This window comes from Anolis carolinensis, chromosome 5 (genome assembly GCF_035594765.1).
Source record: "Anolis carolinensis isolate JA03-04 chromosome 5, rAnoCar3.1.pri, whole genome shotgun sequence".
In the NCBI taxonomy this organism is placed as follows: domain Eukaryota; kingdom Metazoa; phylum Chordata; class Lepidosauria; order Squamata; family Dactyloidae; genus Anolis; species Anolis carolinensis.
The window spans coordinates 162,211,482-162,234,343 of NC_085845.1; the positions used below are offsets into that span (position 1 = coordinate 162,211,482).

Consider the following 22,862-nt stretch of genomic DNA (forward strand, 5'->3'; position numbering starts at 1 on the left):
AATGTACTGTTCATTTGTTAACAAAAAAACCACTGGGCCAAATCACATCAAATTTGGCCACAAAACTAATCACTATCCAAGGAGTGACCATCAAATGAATGAATGAATGAATGAAAGAAAGAAAGAAAGCAAAACAGAGACAAGGCCAGAACGATCCCCCAAAATAAAAAAACTCTGCACATGTGCAAGAAATCTTCCACTTACCCCACCCCCTCCAACACGTGGAGAAAAGGAAAAAACAAAAAAGATATACTACTGGGGGAAATGGTGACCATATCGCACCTGCGCAGAGGCGGCGAGGACGCAGGGAGGGGTTTGTATTATTATTATTCTGTATTATTCAATAGAGCCAGTGTTTATGTAGTCAATGTTTTCAATACATTGCAATGTTTTGGTGTTAAATTCGTAAATGCAGTAATTACTATATAACATTACTGTGTACTGAACTGCTTTTTCTGTCGATTTGTTCTAAAACATGATGTTTTGATGCTTAATTTGTAAAATCATAATGTAATTTGACGTTTAATAGGCTTTTCCTTAAACCCTCCTTATTACCCAACATTCTACTTATCCAAGGTTCTGCCAGCCCATTTATGTTGGCTAAGCAAGACTCTACTGTATTTCCAAATCTGAAAAAAACAAAAACAAAATACAAAACACTTCTGTTCTCAAGCATTTCAGATAAAGATTGATCAATTTGTATTGCAGTTGTCTTTATCACTGAGGTAATTACCCCCTGTAATAAAATAAAATAAAAGTTTACTGTGTAATAGCTATATTTTCAATATAACTTATTTAAACAATCTGTCCTCAAATACACAAGTTTCCAAATCCAATGCAACAAAGTGACTTACTCCATTTGAGGAACATGAATCTATCTAATGGACATGTTTCTTTCTGTAAGATATAAACTGTATATTTTAAGTTAAAAACCAAGGAGAAAACATTCTGCCCTGATGTATCCAGCGGTCAATTTAACAGCTGTCACACAATATAAGACTAATTTAAACTGCTTTCTTCCTATTCAGTATGGTTGGTGTACTATCTAGGTAGTGACACTAATTCCAGCTACCTGCTGTTAGTGGTGAATATGGAGTTACGATTAAAAGATCCAGTATGAGGAAAAAGCATGTGCTACATACCATATGAACTATGAACATGCTTTGATTAGTTTATACAAGCTCTTTCAATACCCCAAAACTATTTTCTTCAAAATTCAAGGATAGTGTATGATAGAAATTATAATCTCTCTTACACTTGTAGATGTATTTTCTATTAATACAAAGTAATCATACTCAATTTTGATTTATTCCATGGCATTTTTATTCTACACTATATAAATATCACTTCAGTATGATTTTACAGTAGCAATGTAAATCCTGCCAGAGATTAAGAACAGGTTTCCACATATACTGTACATGCTTTAGCACGACTTAAAATAGGCCTATCATCTCCTGAATGCCCACTGACTTATGTTTTGAAGGCAGCAGAAGAGAAGTGTCACCACTGCAGATCTTAAAAAGCTAAGGCAGGCTCACATGGGAAGATACAAGTAACTGAATAACAGATTAAAATGTAATATAAGAACAAAACTATTTTCTGACAAAAATTACCATATACAGGAAAGAGGATTAACGTCATAAGATGCATTACTTCCTCTCCTTTTGAAAGAAAAGGGAGCACTTACATGCATAAGACAAACATTTGTGTTATCCAAAAACCAACTCTTCTCCATATGTGCAAATGCATGTAAATTTAGCAGGCTGATAGACTCATGAGCAATTAATAAACCAATTACATATAATATATTCTTAAAACTAAAGACATGTAACATTTGGCTATAAGTACATTGAGCAAGCTTCATGGTACATACATTAAGTGTCAACTAAAAATATCTACTGAAATATTTATCTTTAGTGGATCATGTATTCACATCAGACATGCAAGGAAAATCAAGCAAGTGCCTCCTAGATATTTCCACATTGCAACGATCTCATAAGGATTAGCTGATATACATCCAACAATCAAGAAACTGATGTCAATTAGTTATGAGACTAATGAGAAGCCCCAAATCAATATTTTGTATTACCTTCATTCTTCTCAAAAACAAAGTATTCGTATGAAAGTACACACTGAGGGTATGTTTTCCACACAGTGAACTGATCTGAAAAGCTTACACTGATAGCAGCTAGTTTAGACTTCATGGTCACAACCCTGGAACAAATTTAACACCTTCCATTATTTATTTACAAATTTATTCTCTGCCTTTATCATGCATGCACCACTTAAAGGAGCTCATGGTTTAAAAATGCATATAAAATACCTTTAAAGTTAAAAATACAAACCAATACACATGTGAAAACTGTAGATATAATAACCCTTTAAGTGACATCGTATTTAGCAGCCACGCTAACCAGAACAGAAGTGACTTATCTGACCAGTAAACAACATTCAGAAAAGAGGTTACCTGCATTACATGGGGCAGGTATTATACAATATGTGCAGCCATTTAAAAGGCCCTCTTTCACCTACTCATAGATGAGCAAGTCAGACTTTCTGGAAGCTGAAGTCAAAAACACCTTGTGGATGTTGGAGCAGATAGGAATAGCTGACTTGCTGGAGTACACGTGGAGTGGATTACAAATGATTTGTACAACAACAATGCCCCTCCAGCACTATAGTTGTTACTATGTATTTAATAAATTGCTGATTGAACATACACTTCAAAGACAGCTCCATCTAAAGCAGGCATGGACAAACTAATGAACAGGGAATGGATGTGCCCCCTTTGGTGCTTACCTCAGGCTCTCCTCATTTTCCCTGTCCTCTTGGCAGAATGACACAGCGGCCCACCGTATCCTTATGCCAAAAGATAGAGGGAGGAAGGCACGTAGCAGCTGAAAGCCCTCTGGAGCAATCTCAGCCACCGTGTTTCTCGACCTACTCCTGGCATAAGGACAGTGCAAGCGGCCCCATCTTTATGCTGGGAGGACGGCTCGAAGAAGGCACACGGCGGCTGAAAGCCCTGAAGAGCACTCTCAACCGCTGTCTTACCCTCCTCCTGGCATAATGCCAAGAGGACAGCCTGAAGATCAGATGAAGAGGATGGGGAGGGGGCTCGGGGGGAGGATCAGGACAGTCGTCTCATGTCCTGCCTTCCTCCCACAATAGGAGTAGGGCAAGCAGCCCTGTCCTTATGCTGGGAGGACAACCTGAGGATGACCCCGGCCCTGACCTGCCCCCTCCTGAACTCATCCTCTCCCAAACGCTCTCCTTCTTAGGCCCACCCCACCCATTGTGTGCCTGGCCCCTCTTCCTCTTGGCCCACACCTCCTGGCCAGGCCTGCAATGCAGTCAGATGACAAAAAAGTTTGCCCATGACTGATCTAAAGCCTAAGCACACAAAAAGGACCTGCACACCAGTCCAGACACTTATTTTAAGCAATACTGTGAAACTGAATCACATTTGAGCCTTCCTAAATAAGATCCTCTCAACCCCTACAATATAAATAGTGTAAAGGCACATAAGTGACAAAATCTCTCTCTTTTAATTCAAAATTTCTAATGGCAGTTTCTGTTATGTGTCCACTAAAGGCATGCAAACTGGAGGGCACTGACAAGTGTTATAAAATATTTTCAAGAAAACAAGAGCCTCAGTTTGCAAGATTGATATTTACACATGTGTTGTTGAAGGCTTTCATGACCGGGATCACAGAGTTGTTGTGTGTTACCTTAGTTGTTGTGTGTTACCCATAGATGTGGGCGAAACGTCATGAGAAAATACTTCTGGAACATTGCCATACAGCCCAGAAAACACAACCACCCCGATATTACACACACTGGCAAATACATTTTTTTCCAAGAACTGCCCAATCCCACTCTGACAAGTCAATTATCCAACTATTTTTGACTTGAGGTACTGAAAAAACATTGTTAGTCTGCAAACACAAGATGTGTAAACTAAATGTCTGTAACATGAAATGCATTTGTTGAAGTAGACTATATTTTATGAAAAAAAGAAATATACCTATCTTAGAGGTAGCACTGGATTGTCTTGGTTTTGCTGAAATAAGCTAACATGGCTAATATGGTACTTTGGACAAGGGCATAGTTCATTAGTAACCTATCTAGTCTTTAAAGTCACTGGAAGATGTAACCCTAATATTACATGGGTCTAAAATCTGTTTAGGGAGAACATGAATTAGAGCTCTTCAATTATCCAATTCTGCTCTCTGAAATTTCCTAGCAGCTGATGGATATCCAGTTGCCAACCCTGGATGGCGAAGTGCTACGCCCGTCTTCACTAGTAAAGAGTTTGGGAGTCCTCTTGGACCCTTCATTGACGATGGAGGCCCAGGTCTCTGCCGTTACCAAAACTGCCTTTTTTCATCTTCGGCAGGCTAGACGGCTAGCAACCTATCTATCTAGGGACAACCTGGCTACAGTGATCCAGGCTACAGTCATCTCGAGACTGGATTACTGTAAGCCCTTTACATTGGCCTTCCTGTGTCAGTGATCCGGAAGCTCAAATTGGTGTAAAATGCAGCTGCCCGGCTCCTTGCGGGAGTCCCGATAAGATGTCACATAACACCAATCTTACGGCAGCTGCACTGGTTACCAATTGAGCACCGGATCACTTTCAAAGTGATGGTGCTTACCTTCAAGGCCTTACATGGTCCAGGGCCGATGTACCTGAGGGACCGCCTCACCCCCTACAAACCCCAGAGATCCCTCCGTTCTGAGGACCAAGACCTGTTGGAAGTCCCCAGTTTTAAGACCTTGCGTCTAACTGCAACTAGACGCAGAGCCTTTTCAGTAGTGGCGCCATCTCTGTGGAACACCTTGCCACCTGAAGTTCGTGCCTTGCGGGACTTGTTGGCCTTCCGCAGGGCATGTAAAACACACCTGTTTTGGCAGGCTTTTGAGTTCTGTTGCTGATGTTTTAAAAGGTGCTTTTAGGATGTTTTTAAGATTTTTTTAAAAAGATGTTTTTTAAATGTTTTTTAAATTGTTGATTTTAGCCGGTTCTTGTAAGCCGCTCCGAGCCCTAGGGGAGTGGCGGCATATAAGTTTGAAAAATAAATAAATAAATAAGTAAATACACTGACATTCCTTTATTTCTGATTTCCAGTATTCTCATGTGAACAGGTCATGGTTGTAGTGATGTAATCATACCAATAGTTTAGATCCTGCCACCCCCCCCCCCCCCAATATTTTAGTGTTTTTGTTGTTTGGATACCACCTGTGACTTTTTCCTTAAATGTACAATGTTTAGTTAATTACATAATTAATGCATAAAATACATAAATCACTGCTGGATTTCTAAATCTAAGTTATCTGTTTGACCCCCACCCCCCTTTAAAATCAACAGCAGTGATGAACAATTTGTCCAAATGTTACTGGAGCACAACTATAATCACCTCAAACAGCTTAGCTAGCATAAGCATAGCATAACAATATAATCAGAGGTTATGGAAGTTACAGTCCAAGATCAAGTGAAGGGCCACAGCCTAGAAATTATCAGATTAATCCAAAAAGACAAAAACCTGGTTCTCCGTAACCCTCTTAAAACAACTATCCACGAGTTTTTATTTGTATTGTTCGTGCAAATTCAGCAAGTATAGTGAGACATGCATTATGTGTTATAAAGATCAAGTAGGGACATTAACATTTGTGAACACATTTGTAACTACTGTGTTTCTGGGTTTAGTACCTTTATCAGCCTGGCACTGAATATCTGACATAATCTACAGTTACCAACTATATTGTTGGCACCAGATAAGCATCTTTTCCCTTCCAAAAAAGGAAAATCTACACCTGAATTCAAACACTATTAACTACTTTAGCAAGTATTTGGAATGGTTCAGGCAACAAATATAGCCCCAACATGTTACATACAATCAATCTATATTAATAGACACAAATCTGACTGCCTGGAGACATACACGACACACACAAATACACACCAGTCCATCAAAGGTCCAATGAATTACTTCCAGCTTTCTTTGCATATCAGCATAGCCTATGGTCAAAATATTTGTCACTTATGCTGCCCAGTGGCACAGCGGGTTAAACCACTGAGCTGCTGAACTTGCTGACCAAAAGGTCGGCGGTTCGAAACCAGTGAGCGGGTGAGCTACCGCTGTTAGCCCCAGCTTCTGACAACCCAGCAGTTCAAAAACATGAAAATGAGAGTAGATCAATTGGTACTGCTCCGGCGGAAAGCTCTTTGGGCTTAGAAATGGAGATGAGCACCAACCCCCAGTCGAACACAAGTAGACTTAATGTCAGGGGAAAGACTTTACCTTTACTATCTCAGATACAGAAGTCAGCAAAGAGATCAGGAATTGTGAGATGGGAAGCAAAGATATTAAAAGCTAATCTGATTCTCAAAACTGCTGGCATCAATATCATGTAGTATATATACAGTGTATATAACCTAGTCACCTACCATTCACATTTGATAATTACAACAGATTAACCTAACAGCATGCAGTAATAAAAATATGCAATGTGGACAAAACCCACCAGAGTACTGGTAGTTCTTATCTAAACAGTAGCAAAATAAGCTGAACATGTGGCCTTGTCACAAGTATTTAAAAAGGAAAAAGAAGTTACAAAAATCAGGAAGAAAGATAGATCAAGTAAAAAAATTAAAATATTTTGCCTTACCATATATTTAGTATCAAGAAAGCAAATGGATAACATAGATTAAACTGTTCATTAAACTGTTGCATTTTTTCAGAAAGTAACAAGATTATTTTGTTGCCTTTCCTAAGAGTCCAGCATGGAGATAAAATACACTTCATTTTCCTTTTGGCCTACACCCTTCCCATGCTGAGAAGAGGGGTAATGGCAACCATTAACACAAGTTGATTACTATAGCAAACCAATATTTCCAGAATCTTGTAAAGACTGAAGAAATGTAGTCAATAATCACTCTCCAGATACAAGTAATCATTGGCGAAACGAAACAAAAACAAAAGCTCAACGACAAAACACATTTAATTGTATAACACTTTTAGTATACAACAAAGTAATGCAGTTTATCTCATCCTGTTTTTAACAACTTCAGACAGCAGCTTGCCTAAAGCTACCCAATAATTATGACTGAGCAGCGAGTTGAATCCAGGCATCCTATCTCTAAACTTAACTCTCTCCACTGCTCTGGCTTGTTAATATTCTGAAGGAAAAATCTGCAGTTAGGAGGCCTTGAGGGAGTAAAAAGAGGCTGAACCCAAAGTTTCTGTGAGTAGAAAGGTATTCGTGTGGAACTAGAGGGCCAAAAAATATTGACATGAGCCATTATTTCTAGTGTGGTTGGGGGGGGGGGGGGGGGAGGGGGCGTAGGGAGAGGGAAAACAATTCTTCTGAACTAGGCCTTCAAAACAGAAAAACACGCAAACCAACTGGCACTGATCTTTCTTAGGTTGCTACAGATCCAAGAGATGGAGGGATCCCCAAATTTCTATGTGAAAGCCATCAATATACTTTCATTATCTTCTCAGCACTTTGTCTGAAGAAGGAAGGGTGACTTGTCATTCCCACAAGCCAGTATCACAAAACAGGGTCTGTTCCTGGTTTATGGGCCCTGGGTTCTTAGTTCATTTTAAGATGACAAGCAAGGACTGTCAGGTAAGGCAAATGCTAATGGTTGAATTTCTTGTTCTATTTAATGGCCCCAAAAGCAAAAATAGGTTGAAAGAACAATGCAAGTGCATAAACACACAGGGATGCAGATTACAGGCATGGGAAAGAATGTATAATGTGGGATTTCAGAATACAAAATAAGTGTAAAGAGAAAAAGATGAGGTGGTTCAGGTTCACAATTATACAAACTGTACAACAGGAAACAAGAGAGAGGAATAAACAGAAATTGAGGGAGGAATAAACAGAAATCTTGTGGATGTGCAAAAGAAAAAGAGGTAAGAAACAGAAGCGCAACCACCCCAATAGGATAATGAAGCAGCAAAAAATGCTTTTGAATGTGGTAAGTTCATGCAACAAGATGTGGACAGAAAAATGAAAGACAGTATGTAAATATGTGGCCACATATAGTGCATGATCATATCCAAAGAAAGGAGAAATGTACTGTGGAGTTTTGAAGAAAATGCAATAATACATATTTCAGTAAATGAAAATGCAAAATAGCCTTCATTGAGTTCTACTCTTATTTGTATAATGCTCTGAAATATAACTATTTTTGCAACTGAAATTCCAGAACTTCCTGAAAAGTATTTTCCACATATCCATTTGCAAATTATGTGAACATTTAGTTACCTGAAAAAATGACTGCATGTTCAAAACAGATAAATTGCATTTGCTATGGTAAATATATAAAGCACACATATGCACATCTCTTCAGTCCTTTTGGATTTATTAAGATAACCAAACAGGAAGGCCAATAGCACAATCCTGATTCAAAACACAGCTACTGCATGGACAGCAACAAAGGCAACAAGACGGCCAAACAAGATGAAAAGTAGCATCAGAGTAAAAGAGTCCAGAGGAGGAACTGGTGCTTTCTAACCTGAAAGCTAGAGCTAGCAATTCTAGATAATTTGCATATCCATTACAGGACTTCTGCTTTTCAATGTTGATGGTTATCTGATTGTACTTTAAAATTTCATGGAAAATTATGCTGAGCAGTAGCACAACTATGTTTGCCGGAAAGACCTTTGACACCAGCCTCCAAACATATAGAGACCAGGGGTCCTAATAATCTTCAGACGAAGAGATCTATAAACACTGCAGCTACTAAAAATACACCTGAACTGTCATTATACTATACAATGAATTATAGAGGTTTCATCTTAAGGTTAAGAGCCATGAATACTAACTGCCAGACATGATGAACTTATCAGTTTATCCCTGGATATGACTGATGAACAGCTTCACTGCTATTGCTCCACAGCCTAAAAGCACCTGAAAGCTATTCTCCTACATGGTAAAGGATGTCAGATCTCTTTTGTGACTAGTATATCCTATATTTTTAACATACTTAATTTACTATGCGCTATACGCTCAGTTTGCCTCATACCAAAATGCCTTGCTGTTCCTGAGCAGCAATAATAAATTTTAATGTTAAGATCAACTAGATATTCCATTGGCACACATTTCAAACTCCTTTCAATTTCCATCTATTACCCTCAGTATAAGGTTAGATACTAATGAGTATACATACTGGCAGTAAGTGTTGTGCCTCTGGAATGTACATGTTCCTATGGTATCCCTTGGAGGAACAGAAATTTCCGCACACATAGACTGAAGATCTGCATTCTATCTACTGTCACATTAGTTTAAATCTATTGTCAGTAACTTGTATTTGTGTGTGTTTAAAAGCTTCTCAACAAGACACATTGCAGAATATATCTAGAGCATTCACCTTTCATGACACAGCAGTATTTTGTATTTACGGTTCACATGAACTTTACATGCCAATTTCTGTTGTCACTATGCGCCTTCAAGTAATTTTGGACCTATGGCGACCCTATCATAGAGGTTGTTTCTGCAACATTTGTTCAGAAGAAGTTTTCAATTGTCTTCCTCTGTTTATACCAAAATTCCAAACTGGGTGAAGGGTGAGGGCTAATATAACAAGTGACATATAGAAGGAAAATAAGTGAGTATACAGAAATAAGATGCATTATGCTAAACTGACTGTTTAAGACAAGCAACCCAAACTTGGATATTAGTTATTTACAATGAAAAATATAAAGTCTGAGGGTTGTTGTATGTCTTTTGGGCTGTGTGGCCATGTTCCAGAAGTATTATCTCCTGACGTTTCGCCCACATCTATGGCAGGCATCCTCAGAGGTTGTGAGGTATGGATAAACTAAGTAAGGAAAGGAAAGAATATATATCTGTGTAGAGTCCAGGGTAAAGTCTGTTTGGCTGTTATCCTCTACATATAATACCTCATAATTTTTAAATTTACCTTTTTCAGCAGGTGGAAAGACCTGTGTCACAGACAAAATGGCAAATACTCAGAAACTACATTTTTGGATCAAAGGCACAGGTCAAGAAGAGAGAAATATTTCAACTAAGCTCCTACCTTGTTTTAGTGAAACTGGATAATTCTTACATTTAGAGCTACAACACATATTAGAAACACCAAGGTCAGACACTCCCAACTTTTATCAGTTCTTATTTATGTTGTTGTTCAGTGTCCAATACCATAATCTTTAGATCCATGAGTTCAATGTGCCCATTGTTTATGAGATGTAAACGAGAGGTATTCTCATTTAGTCATCTTCCAAGTACCATCTTATATAGGAACTGCTGGGAGGGGGGAGCATGAATTACAGCCAGCAACCTTCACCTTTCACCCCACCCTCATCATACCCCCATGGTATGAAGGCTTCTTCCTGAATTCCTGTGCTGCAACAACCAAAGGTATGGAGTACCACTTGGCCTGCGGTAAAGAAACGAGGCTCATGGAAGTCTGAGATCCAAAGGAATACACCACCCAAAAGCTGCTCTGATACACACTCCCTAGCCCAAGCTGCATTCATCTGGGGACGCAGCTGAGTTCATAACAGAAATATATTTGGGTGTGTGTATGTTCATGCCTTCACACAGCAAACTCACTTACAGCAAACCGACTTACGGCAACCTCATGCATTTCCACAGGGTTTTCTTAGCAGTTTATAAAGCACATCAAACCCTTGCCAAACCAGTGAGAGTGGCCATGCAGAAAAGAGGGGAAAGCATTGCCACCCCCCCCCACACACTTTTAAAAATTATTTTAAAATTATTCTCATGCCTTCCTGAGTGTGGATGGCGCAAGAGGCTTGGAGGGTGGGAGAGGAAAGCCGCCCCTTTTTGTTCTGACTGCCCTGGAGACCTGAATTCCTAACTCAGAGGTCCATTCCCTGAACCCTCCACCTGCACAGCTGAAAAAACCAAAGCAATACATATAATATATATCTCCCAGATATTTATGTGTGCGCTCTCTCTCTCTCTCTCTCTCTCTCTATATATATATATATACAGTATATATACACACACATATGGACTGCCCTGGAGGCCTGAATTCAGAGGTCCATTCCCAGAACCCATAATCTACACAGCTGAGAAAACTGAAGTGTCTTGCTCCTGACTTCCAGGGAGGGGAGATGTAACCATTGTGTGTGCATGTATGCATGTATGTGTCCCAGCTATGTGTGTTTACATATGTATATATGTGTGGGCTATATATAGATAGATAGAGAGATACATAGATCCATACATACCAGGTGCTTCTGTATTCTCTCTCTCTCTCTCTCTCTCTATATATATATATACATATGCATACCAGGTATGTCTGTGTATTCCCCCCCTCTATATATATATATACACACACACACCAGGTATTTCTGTGTGTTCTCTCTATATATGTACTGTATACACATATATACATTCCAGATATTTTTGTGTGTTCGCTTTCTCTCTCTATACATATGTATATATATACACACACATACGTGTGTGTGCGCATGTGTATAATACACTCCTGAGGCTGCTGGGGATGAGAATGCCGTGCAGCAGCGGCCGCCTAATCCCGGCTACTTAACCCAGCAGAAGCACCTTCACCGACCGGGGTCTTCCGAAGAGGAAAAATAAAGCGCACCTGGTTTTTTTGGGTTTTTTTTTTAAAGGGGGAGACCAGAAGCGGCAACCTCCCCTTCCCCACATCCATCCCCCTTCCTTCCTTTCCCTCCCTGCCTTCCTCCTTCCAGGTGGAGACAAGTGGCTGCCCTCAAGGTCACACTCGGCGGCGTGGGCTGCCCGTGGCCCACTGAGGAAGAGGAGGAGGCAGCGGCGGGAGGCGAGGAAGCGCAGGCCCTGCTGTACCGGCGGGGGCTGCTCATCCTCCTCCTCCTCCTCTTTTCTCCTCCTCCTCCTCCTCCGCTTTGCCTAATCCCCTGCGGGGCCTGCGGACTCCCGCCACCTGCGCCTCTCTCTCTCTCTCTCTCAATCCGAGGGAGCCCCAACCCGACGCCGCCCTCCCTCCCTCCCTCCGCGCCCTTTCTGTTCACCTCAGCCACGCTTTCGCTGGTGCTTACCTCAGGTTCCTCCACGCGCTGCTTGGCCTCGACCAAAGAAGCAACCAACCAACCGCGGATCCCCCCCACCCCACCCCGGAGCGAGCGCCCGAGCCGCCGCCGCCGAGTCCGCCTGCGACCGGGGAGGGAGGGAAGGCGGAGGAGGGAAGGAGGGAGGGAGGGGAGGAGGGAGGGAGGAGGCGTCCGTCGGCCCGGCCCCGCCCTCCGCAGCAGGCTCCCCCGCCAAAGCGCCTCGCCCTCGCCAGCCGTGCGAGGCGGCGTCCTTTCGGCCCCCCTCTCAGGACCCGTCAGCGCCGGCTCTCCTGGCCGCCTCCAAGCCACAAAAAGGGGGCGGGGCCTCGGCGGCACGGCTCTGCTCTTCCCCTCACCTCAACCTCCCCCTCGCAAAAGGAAACAGGGGTCGCTCTCAACCCACTCAACTCACCTCAGGCAGGGTTCCGAGCGTGGGCCACTTGGCGTCACGTGACAAGGGGGTGGGAGGAGGAGGGAGCCCCTCGAAGGCACGGAGCCTTCATGGGCGTGGGGAAGGGGGAGGGGCGGGGGGAGCGAAAGGGGCGGGGATTGGGCCTGGTGCCCGATAGGGGCGGGGCGCGCTCCTCTCTCCCCGCCTCCGTCCCCTCCTCCGATTGGCTGCCCTTGCCTGACGTGCTTGTTTCCATGACGTCAGTGGGCCGGGCCCAGGCATTTGATGAGGCCCGGCGGGCTTCGGGTCGTTGACTTTGCTGGGGGCGCTCTCCCTCCCTTTTTCTCTCTGTCTCTCTCCTCTCCATGGCTTGACCACCATTCTCACCACTCGCCCCACGCCAAGGTTGGGATTCAGGGGGAGCGCTCTCGCACGGGGGCGCCAGTAGAGCGCGCCGTCGGTTCCTATATGAGGGCGGTGAGCGGAGGAAGGGGGGGGCGAGTTAAGTAGTTGGTCATTTCGTGGACGGAAAGCCTTCGGGGTCAAAGGACTACAAACGCGTAAATCCCTCCAAAGCACAGAAGAAGGGGTGGGGGAGGGGCAAACGCTCGTGCTGAGGAGAAAGACCGGGCTCAGGGGGCGGGGAGGAAGGGCGAACCTAAGGCGCCCCCTTTTCCCTTCACGGCTCCCGAAAGTGAACCGAGGAGCTTCCCCCCAATCTGTGGAGGCTTGGCTGGCATCGCGGGGGAGCAGCTGCCGTCGCCTGGCGTCTCCCCTCCGTCAGAACCGAGATGACGAATCGCGGCGCGTTGAGTCATGGCCTCGCCTTGTCGGAGTAGGACGTGAGAACCCCCGCGGAGGGCAGCCTCCTGAAACCAGCCTCCTTTAGGGTCCGCCTACATGCAGTTGGACGCCACTTCAAGTGCCAAGGCCCAATGCTGTGCAATCCTGGGAGCTGTAGTTTTGTAAGGTCCTTAGCTTTCTCTTGCATATATAGCGCTGGCGCCTCCTTAAGCTACAAAACTCAGGAGCACTGAGGAGTGACTCTTCCAATTAACTGCGTTAATTCTACAGTGTGGATGCACCGTTAGGCAGGTTTAATGCCCAGCAACGTCAATGGGAACCAGCAGTGCAGTCCAAAATTGTTTACACCCAGTGATGCTACTGAACACTAAAAACACTGAATTCTGAGGATGCTAATAAAGGTTTGGAACCAAAAGTGTTTGGGATTTTCTCATTTTTATAACTTTGCATATACAGTAGAGTCTCGCTTATCCAAGCCTCTGGATTATCCAAGCCATTTTTGTAGTCAATGTTTTCGATTTATCATGATATTTTGGTGCTAAATTCGTAAATACAGTAATTACAACATAACAGTACTGCGTATCGAACTTTTTCTGTCAACTTTGTTGTATAACATGATAGTTTGGTGTTTGATTTGTAAATTCATAACCTAATTTGATGTTTAATAGGCTTTTCCTTAATCCCTCCTTATTATCCAAGATATTCGCTTATCCAAGCTTCTGCCAGCCCATTTAGCTTGGATAAGTGAGACTCTACTGTATCTGTATATATATGGAGCTCCTGGTGGCACAGCGGGTTAAACTGCTGAGCTGCTGAATTTGCTGACCAAAAGGTCGGAGGTTCAAATCTGGGGAGCGGAGTGAGCTCCCTCTATTAGTCCCAGTTTCTGCCAACCTAGCAGTCCGAAAACATGCAAATGTGAATAGATAAATAGGTACCGCTCCGGCGGGAAGGTAACGGCACTTTATGCAATCATACCGTCCACATGACCTTGGAGGTGTCTATGGACAACGCCAGCTCTTCGGCTTAGAAATGGAGATGAGCACCAACCCCCAGAGTTAGATACGATTAGACTGAATGTCAAGGGGAAACCTTTACCTTAATATACAGTGTTCCCTCACTTATCGCGGGGGTTAGGTTCCAGGACCACCCGCAATAAGTGAAAATCCGTGAAGTAGGGACACTTCATTTATTTTAATATTTATACATTATTTTAGTAGTTATACACTATTTTAAGTCTTTATCAATGAATCGTGTGTTGATAAATCGCCTCCTCCCGTTGCCGTTTGGGCTCCTTTTCTCTCCCTTTGGCTTCTCCTTCCTCCCTTCCTTAGAGTGTAAATTGTAATTTTTTATGATTTATAATAGTCTTTTAGAGTTTATTGAAAAACCGCGAGAAGTAGTGAGGAAACACTATATGTGAGTGTGTATGTATTGTGTGTGTGTGTATATATATATATATATATACACACACACACACACCCCTATCTTGGAGATAGGATCCATGTTTATTTCATACATTTGTATCCTGTCCTCATTCCCGGGGTGGGGTGGGGTGGGGTGGGGGTAGGACTCAGGGAGGTTTAAACACAAATTTGATTTATGTATCATATATGCTAGCCTGAGGGTAATTCTATAATGTTTTTAATATTTTCGTTCACAAAACAAAGTTTGTATACATTGGAAAGCAAAGGTGGCACTATGCCACCCACCCATAATAATAATAGTAATTGGAACTTATGCCACAAGTACCACCTCCCAGCAGTAAAGAACTGGTGGGAGTCACAAACCTGCAAAGGTAGTGGAAAATGAACACGCAAAATACTATGGGACTTAAGAATCCAGACTGACAAAGTTTTGGAACACCACACACCAGACCTCACAGTTGTGGAAAAGAAAAAAGTTTGGATTATAGATGTCACCATACCAGGTGACAGTTGAATTGACGAAAAACAGGAAAAACTCAGCCGTTATCAGGACCTCAAGACTGAACTGCAAAGGCTCTGGCATAAACCAGTACAGATGGTCCCAGTAGTAATCGGCACACTGGGTGCCGTGTAAAAAGATCTCAGCCAGCATTTGGAAACAATAAACATTGAGAAAATTATGATCTGGCAGCTGCAAAAGACCACCTTACTGGGATCTGCACACATCATCCAAAAATAAATCACACAGTCCTAAACACTTGGGAAGTGTTCGACTTGTGATTTTGTGATACGAAATTCAGCATATACTGTATATCTCATTTGCTGTGTCATACTATGTCTTTGGTCAATGATAATAACAGTAATAATTATTTATATCCCATCACCATCTCCCTGAAGGGACTCAGGGCAGTTTACATGGCAAAAAGTGCAATGCAGAATACATAAAATACAACAAATGTTTGCTCAAATCAATGGGCAACACCAACTAACAAAATAACATAATTAACCTATGTGGACCCTTTTGTATTTTGAAGGATTTTGAATAAGAGCTCCACAACCTGTTCATTATTTTTCATCCAATGTTGTGACAGCAAATATTTGTGTGTGTCTATCTATCTATCTCCTGGTTTATTATTAAGCACAGCGAAACCACTTGCATACTGCTTTGAATCTAGCTTCAGTAGTCAGTGATAAACTTGTGCAATCAAGGTAAACCGTGATCCATTTCGATGTCCTGGATTTCGGGTGCCTCCCGAATTTGGGAAGACAGAAATCCATTTTCAATCCGGGAAGCTGAACGATTTGTTTTCTGTCCGGCCCATTGGCAGGCTAGCCTTTCCATCATTTTAGGCATCATTTGTCCTTATATTCTTCATTAAGACTTGGATTAAAAACATCAAGAGTTAAGATACCACCCTTTCTGTGATCTTTTCATTTCTGTCTGTAGAGTAGACCTAGGTTTAAAGAAAGGGTTTAAGAAACTTCCTGCCATCCTTTTCCTTCTAGCGGCTGCTTCCCTCCCTGTACTCCACAGTTTTAAACATTCACTCTTCTGTTGCAGCTGGTAAAATATTGGCGGTGGAGCCCATGCCGTTACAGGCTTCTAAATCCGCCGAAGGCAAACGTCCATAATGAATCTGTGCACAAGCTTAGTCAGTGAAGATGTCCCTTAGCACTCACTGAGGAACAATGCAAAATTACTCATTTTATCAGACTTGTCCAGTGTGCTGCCACATAATACAAAAGCTATTGGTTTGGTACTCAATAGGCTGGTTCTAGATATTAGATAAAGTACCTCCTTTTCCACAAATAGAAAAGAGACTAGCTTCACAAGTTTAGTTTCAGCAAAAATGTTAATCCAAATCCAATTATATGGGTTTCTAGTAATATCAAACATTACAGTCAACCACATGGTGCTTTTTTTACCTGTACTTTGCTATTCCAGAAGCAAAGGTATGTACTGAACCATCACAAAGTAAAGATGTCACTGTCTTAGCCATCCTGGTATACCATTTAAGATTTTGAAGTCTTGGATTATGAAATCCGTATAAAAGGCCTCAATTTGTGTTTAGGGAGAACGACGCTGCTTCATCTGATGTCTCCTCCTGTAATCTGACCTAGAAGTGGTGGCAGCTCATTGAATAAGTTTGTTAAAAATGCTTCCTAAAATGATCTTTCATTGTTTCTAAGCAAGGTTTCTGGCACTTAAGCAAAGCCTCCTTAGATCCCTCATTTGTTTAAAGGATAAGATTAATTTTTGCAGTCACAGTTTTATATAAAGAATACTACATTTTCAAATACTCATTTTTTCTGCAGAAGTTTTCCTGCAGATAAATCAAGTGGTTTCTCACAAAGATTAAAAAAAAATTCTGACTAAAGAAATGAGTGAAAGAGTTGTTTTAAACCATCAAATATAAGAAAGCATGTTAATATTTTTAAAAAATCTCCCCCCCCCCTTTTGACCCTACTGATAATGCAAAAGATGTGGAAATGCCACTGAAAAAGAACAACACTACTCCCTGTTGAATTAGGCATTGAGCAATATATAAATTGATAATAATTACCCGAATGTACAAAATTGATCGTTCAGATCCATAATGAACTAGAATGAAAACATTCCAGGAGGGCATGTGATGCAGAACAGATGGTTGAATTTTTGACTTTTCCCTAACACTGTATTCTTGGCAAAATTTGTTCAGAGGAGCTTGTCTTTGCCTCCCTCTGAGGCTGAGAGAGTGTAACGTGACCAATATCACCCAATAGGTTTCCATGGCTAATTGGGGATTCGAATCCTGCCTTCAGAGTGATAGCCCAACATGCAACCACATCTGGCTGGCTCAATCTTAGTGTTACACTAATATGTGGGTGGTTATGCAGGAGCTAGCATGGTTGCGATCCCTTGTAGTTCAAGGATGATGGTCTTCCAGCTGTGGGGTCTTGAGGGTGGGTTCTTAGGTGACTGAAGAGACCTATTTTTGATCTGCATGTTCTCCCGCAGTGAGGACATCAGTTTCCAGGTGGAAGGTGGTCCTGGTCAGGGTTGCCTTGAGGGGCCTTCCTCTTGGCACGTTTCTCCCTTAAGCCCTCCATTCGTGTCTCTTCGAACTCCACAGCACTGCTGGTCACAGCTGACCTCCAATTAGAGGGCTCAAGGGCCAGGACTTCCCAGTTCTCAGTATCTATGCCACAGTTTTTAAGGTTGGCTTTAAGCCTATCTTTAAATCTCTTCCTGCCCACTAACATTACGTTTTCCGTTTTTGAGTTCGGAGTAGAGTAACTGCTTTGGAAGATGGTGATCAGGCATTCGGACAACGTGGCCAGTCCAGCGGAGTAGATGGCGTAGGAGCATCACTTCAATGCTGGTGGTCTTTGCTTCCTCAAGCACGCTGACATTTGTCCGCCTGTCTTCCCAAGAGATTTGTAGGATTTTTCTGAGGCAACGCTGATGAAAACGCTCTAGCAGTTGAGTGTGATGTCTGTAGACCATCCACGTTTCTCAGACGTAGAGCAGGGTTGGAAGGACAATGACTTTATAAATGAGCACCTTGGTATCTCTACGGATGTCCCGATCATCAAACACTCTCTGCTTCATTCGGAAAAATACTGCACTCGCAGAGCTCAGGCGGTGTTGTATTTCAGTGTCAATGTTGACTTTTGTGGAGAAGTAGCTGCCAAGGTAGTGGAAATGGTCAACCTTTTCTAACATTACACCATTAAGCTGTATTCCTGGCATTGCAGAGGGAGTAGCTGGTGCCTGTTGGAAGAGCACTTTGGTTTTCTCGTTCAATGAGAGGCCGAGCTTCTCGTATGCTTCTGCAAAGGTGTTTAGTGTGGCTTGGAGGTCTTCTTCAGAATGCGCACAGACTACGTTGTTATCAGCATATTGGAGTTGTATAATAGATGTTGTGGTGACCTTGGTTTTGGCTTTCAGTCTGCTGAGGTTAAAAAGCTTGCCATCTGTCCGATAGATGATTTCCACTCCGGTGGGAAGCTTCCCATCAACAAGGTGAAGTGTCATAGCGATGAAGATGGAAAATAAGCTAGGCGCAATGACACATCCCTGCTTGACACCTGATTCCACCTTAAATGGGTCACTTTGGGAGCCATTGCTGTCTAAGACTGTTGCCATCATGTCATCATGGAGGAGCCACAGGATGTTTACAAATTTTTCAGGGTACCCGATTTTTTGGAGGATGGTCCAGAGAGCACTGCGATTCACTGTGTTTGCAAGGTCAATGAATGCCATGTACAAAGGTTGGTTTTGTTCCCTACATTTTTCTTGGAGCTGTTGTGCAGTGAAGATCGTGTCCACTGTTCCTCTGGAGGGGCGGAAGCCATTCTGGGATTCTGGGAGGGTGTCTTCTAAGACCGGAAGAAGGCAGTTTGCAAGGATTTTTGCGAGAATTTTCCCAGCTGAGGTTAGAAGGGAGATACCGCGATAGTTCCCTCAGTCTGTTCTATCCCCTTTCTTGAAAAGGGTGATAATGGTGGCATCCTTGAAGTCTGCTGGGATTTTCTCGGTCACCCATACCTTTTCAATGAGCTTGTTGTATCAGCTCAGGTCCACCCTCTTTGAAGATTTCAGCAGGGATCCCATCAGGTCCGCTGGCTTTGTTGTTTTTTTGTTGGCTGATGGCATTGCTGACTTCTTCCAAACTAGGCAGTGCTGCAAGCTTATCTCTGGTTTGTTGTTGCGGGATTGTGAGAGGGCCTCTTTGGCCACATTGGAGCTGTGATTCAGCAGGTTCTGGTAGTGCTCTTTCCAGCGTAGTGCAAATGATGTTTTGTCCTTCAGAAGTTTGGTTCCATCTGATGAGCGTAGAGGCTGTATGCCATGGTTTCTTGGTCCGTATATGATCTTTGTGGCTTTGAAAAATCCCTGAGCATCATGGGTGTCTGCAAAATGTTGGATTTCTCCAGTCTTTTTTGTCCACCAGATGTTCTTGAGTTCTTTGGACCTCAGCTTTAGCACTGGCATAGATCTTTTTCTTAGTTGCACAGTTGGTGTCTCTCTGCCATGTTTGGAAGGCTTTCCTTTTGTTATCAATTAGCTGTTGGATCTCATTGTCGTTATCGTCAAACCAGTCTTGATGTTTCTTAGTTTGGTATCCAATAGTTTCTTCGCAGGCTGGGATAATGGAGGACTTCAGTTTGTTCCAATGTTCCTCAACATTTTCGGGGAGTTCTGTGGGTAGATGATCCTTGAGTGTTGTTTGGAGAAGGGCTCGTTTGGAGTCCTCCTGAAGGGCTTGGGTGTTCATTTTGTGCCTTATTTTTCTTCCTCGGAGTCTGCGTTTGATAGCCATCATGGATCGGATTAACCTGTGGTCTGTCCAGCAGTCATCGGCACCTGTCATGGCTCTTGTGAGAAGCACATCATGGTGGTCTCTGGCACATGTAATTACATAGTACAAGAGGTGCCAATGCTTTCACCGGGGGTGCTTCCATGATGTCTTGAACTTGTATTTCTGGCGGAAGAGTGTGTTGGTGATGACAAGGTTGTGTTCTCCACATTTGGTGAGAAGCAAGATGCCATTCAAGTTGCTGTTTCTGACCCCATCTTTTCCTATGATCCCTGGCCACAGGTCGGAGTTCCATTTGACACTTGCATTAAAATCCCCTAGGAGGATGATTTTGTCCTCCTTAGGTATCTCCAATAGGATGAGGTGCAGCTGACAATAAAAATGTTCCTTGATGTCTTTGTCAGCATCTAGTGTTGGTGCATAGGCACATATGATGGTTGCCTGTTGGTTTTTGGCAACGTTAATTAAGGTTGAGAGTCGTTCGTTAATGCCAATGGGTGCTTCAGTCAGGCATATCACCAGGTCATTTCTGATAGCAAAGCCAACTCCGTGTATTCTTCACTCTTCTTCAGGCAGTCCCTTCCAGAAGAAGGTGTAGCCTCCTTTTTCTTCCTTCAGCTGTCCCTCTCCTGCTCTCCGAGTCTCTAGAAGGGCTGCTATGTTGATGTTAAAGCGTCCCAGCTCCCTTGCAATGATAGCAGTCCTGCGTTCGGGACGTTCACTGTCAGTGTTATCCAACAGTGTTCGTACGTTCCATGTTCAAAAGTTCATTTCTCTTTTTTGGCCGCAGAGTGGTGACCCCTCTGGATGCGACAGTCTAGTCAGGGATAAGAGAGGCAGACTATGTTTAGGGCACCTTTTCTAGCCCCTTCCCATGTGGGGTGAGCAGAGTGGATCCTAAAAAGGGCTGCTCAATCATGGATACAACTGCCGGACTACTCAATTGCCTCGGACCTTGAGGTAGAACAACTGAGTCCATATCCACTGCCCATGTGCCAGTCTGTGACTAGGGGCTTCCAGATTTCACAGTCCTGCCCCTGTCGCCACTCGCTGATCGCCATGGGACCTTTGTTGGTTTGTTTTTATTCTTCTTGGAAGATGCCTTTTATTCTTCTTGGAAGATGTGTTCACAGAGTGTGGTTCCAGCAGTGGTGTGGTTAACAATGACAGTGGCTTCTCAGTCTGTTGCAGCCTTCTTCCACCTTCACAGCCATTGTAACATGTACCATGTTATCCTCAGCCTGCTCCGCTGTTGAGGTCTTAGGGTCTTTGGATTGTGCTTGGTCTGGATCCTCCCCTGTGGCCCCTCCTGGGAGTGCATGACTCCAGTGGTTGTGCCCGCAGGTTCATTGGAACATACAAGCCCCCTCACCATGGCAAGGTGACAATCCATCGAGGGGGTGTCATGATTTAAATATTGGATTAGGACCCTGGGAGACCAGAGTTTGGATGCTTGTCAGTCACCAAAATCACTTGCTGTCTTTGGACAAATCATCTTGAACTCAGAGAAAGGCAACCCCACTTTCAACAAATCTTTTCAAGAAATCCCCATGACATGTTCATTTTAGGATTGCCAGAATTCAGAAATAACTTGAAGGCACACAACAGCAGCAGCAACACAGAAGAAACTAAAAGACTCTCATCAGTGTACAATCTAGCAATGATGCATGTGTTCATACTCTAAAACTAGTATTTAAAAAGTTGATGGGAAAGCCCATCAAAACCTGCTGTTTTGTTTTTGAGCTTATCATCCTATCATCTTCAGTTATAGATCGGAGTCTGATATAGTTAAGGCATACTTAAGTCTAAATTGCAGTGGCTTAAATCCAATAGCTAATCCCAATTTAAGTGGGCCCATTGAATTAATTTAGCTTATTTTAGTATTTTATTAATTTCCCACTGTGTCAGTATGTCTAGCACTAATTAATTGGATTGAGGCCAATGAGTTTAAAGATCGCTAATTCTACTGAACTTGGGCCTCAGTTGGACCATTTCCTTTTGCATTGTATCTATACATACAATATGGCATCTGTGATGATGTTCAAGGCCATTGTGCTGTGAAGGAAGTGGAAGAGCAAGGCAAGTTTGTACTGAATGGTAGGGTCTGAGTCCCTATAAACAAAAGAGTCTAAAGGGTCTTACCAGTTCCATTATTATTTCTATATTATTCTTGGGCTTGGTTTAATGCTCTGTTTGACATTGTTTGACATAAGTTTGACACTTTTTAAAAGTCCTTCATTAATGAATGCAATCAGACAGGAGGAACCACTGCAATGTTCGTTTCCTGTCTGAATGTAGCTAAGTTGATATATTTAGGTCAATTGAAAAAAATCAAAACAATGAAACAGATGCATCCTGCAGACTAAATTATGGGATTTTCTTTCATGCTTTCCAGTATGAATAAAATACAACATCAGATCATGCAAAATTCTTTTTCAATCCCTCTGCAGCTCAGTGTTCTTATTTGTACTGACCATGTAACTCAGCAAGACTTCCCCAACATTTGAAAACTGCATTTGAAGAAACAGTTTTCTGACTCAAGCGGATGTATTCCACTCAAATCCTGTAGCTGCTAGATATTTTCTTTCTCCTTTCCCCCAGAAAATAATAACAAAGAGTCTGATGGCACCTTAAAAGCTAACCATTTTTATGTGACATAAGATTGTATGGACTGCACCTATTTTATAAAATGTTATAGTATAAAATGTTGACTTATTTAGCAGGCATTTATGCATATGCTTCAGTGGAAGAGAGATGTTCAAACGCAGAAGATGCAAACATTGCTAATTATTTGAACAATATTTCTTTTACAAGTTGTTTGAAAGATAAGAGAATCCTAGCACAGACAAACAGATTAAAATAGTGATGGGCAATCTTT

At 42.5% G+C, this 22,862-nt stretch overlaps 1 protein-coding gene across 4 annotated transcripts in view; it reads right to left on the minus strand.

The window, feature by feature from the left end:
- Positions 1-12,596, minus strand: part of atp2b1 (ATPase plasma membrane Ca2+ transporting 1) — a 100,357-nt gene extending 87,761 nt beyond the window's left edge. Inside the window, exon 1 of one of the 4 annotated variants that reach the window (XM_062982797.1) lies at positions 12,472-12,596. The gene's annotated coding sequence lies outside the window, so the exon portion shown is untranslated. Of the gene's footprint in view, positions 1-12,047; positions 12,334-12,471 lie in introns of those variants that run through there. The other 3 variants (XM_062982798.1, XM_016993752.2, XM_016993753.2) reach the window with 3 other exon arrangements.
- Positions 12,597-22,862: the final 10,266 nt, after the last annotated feature.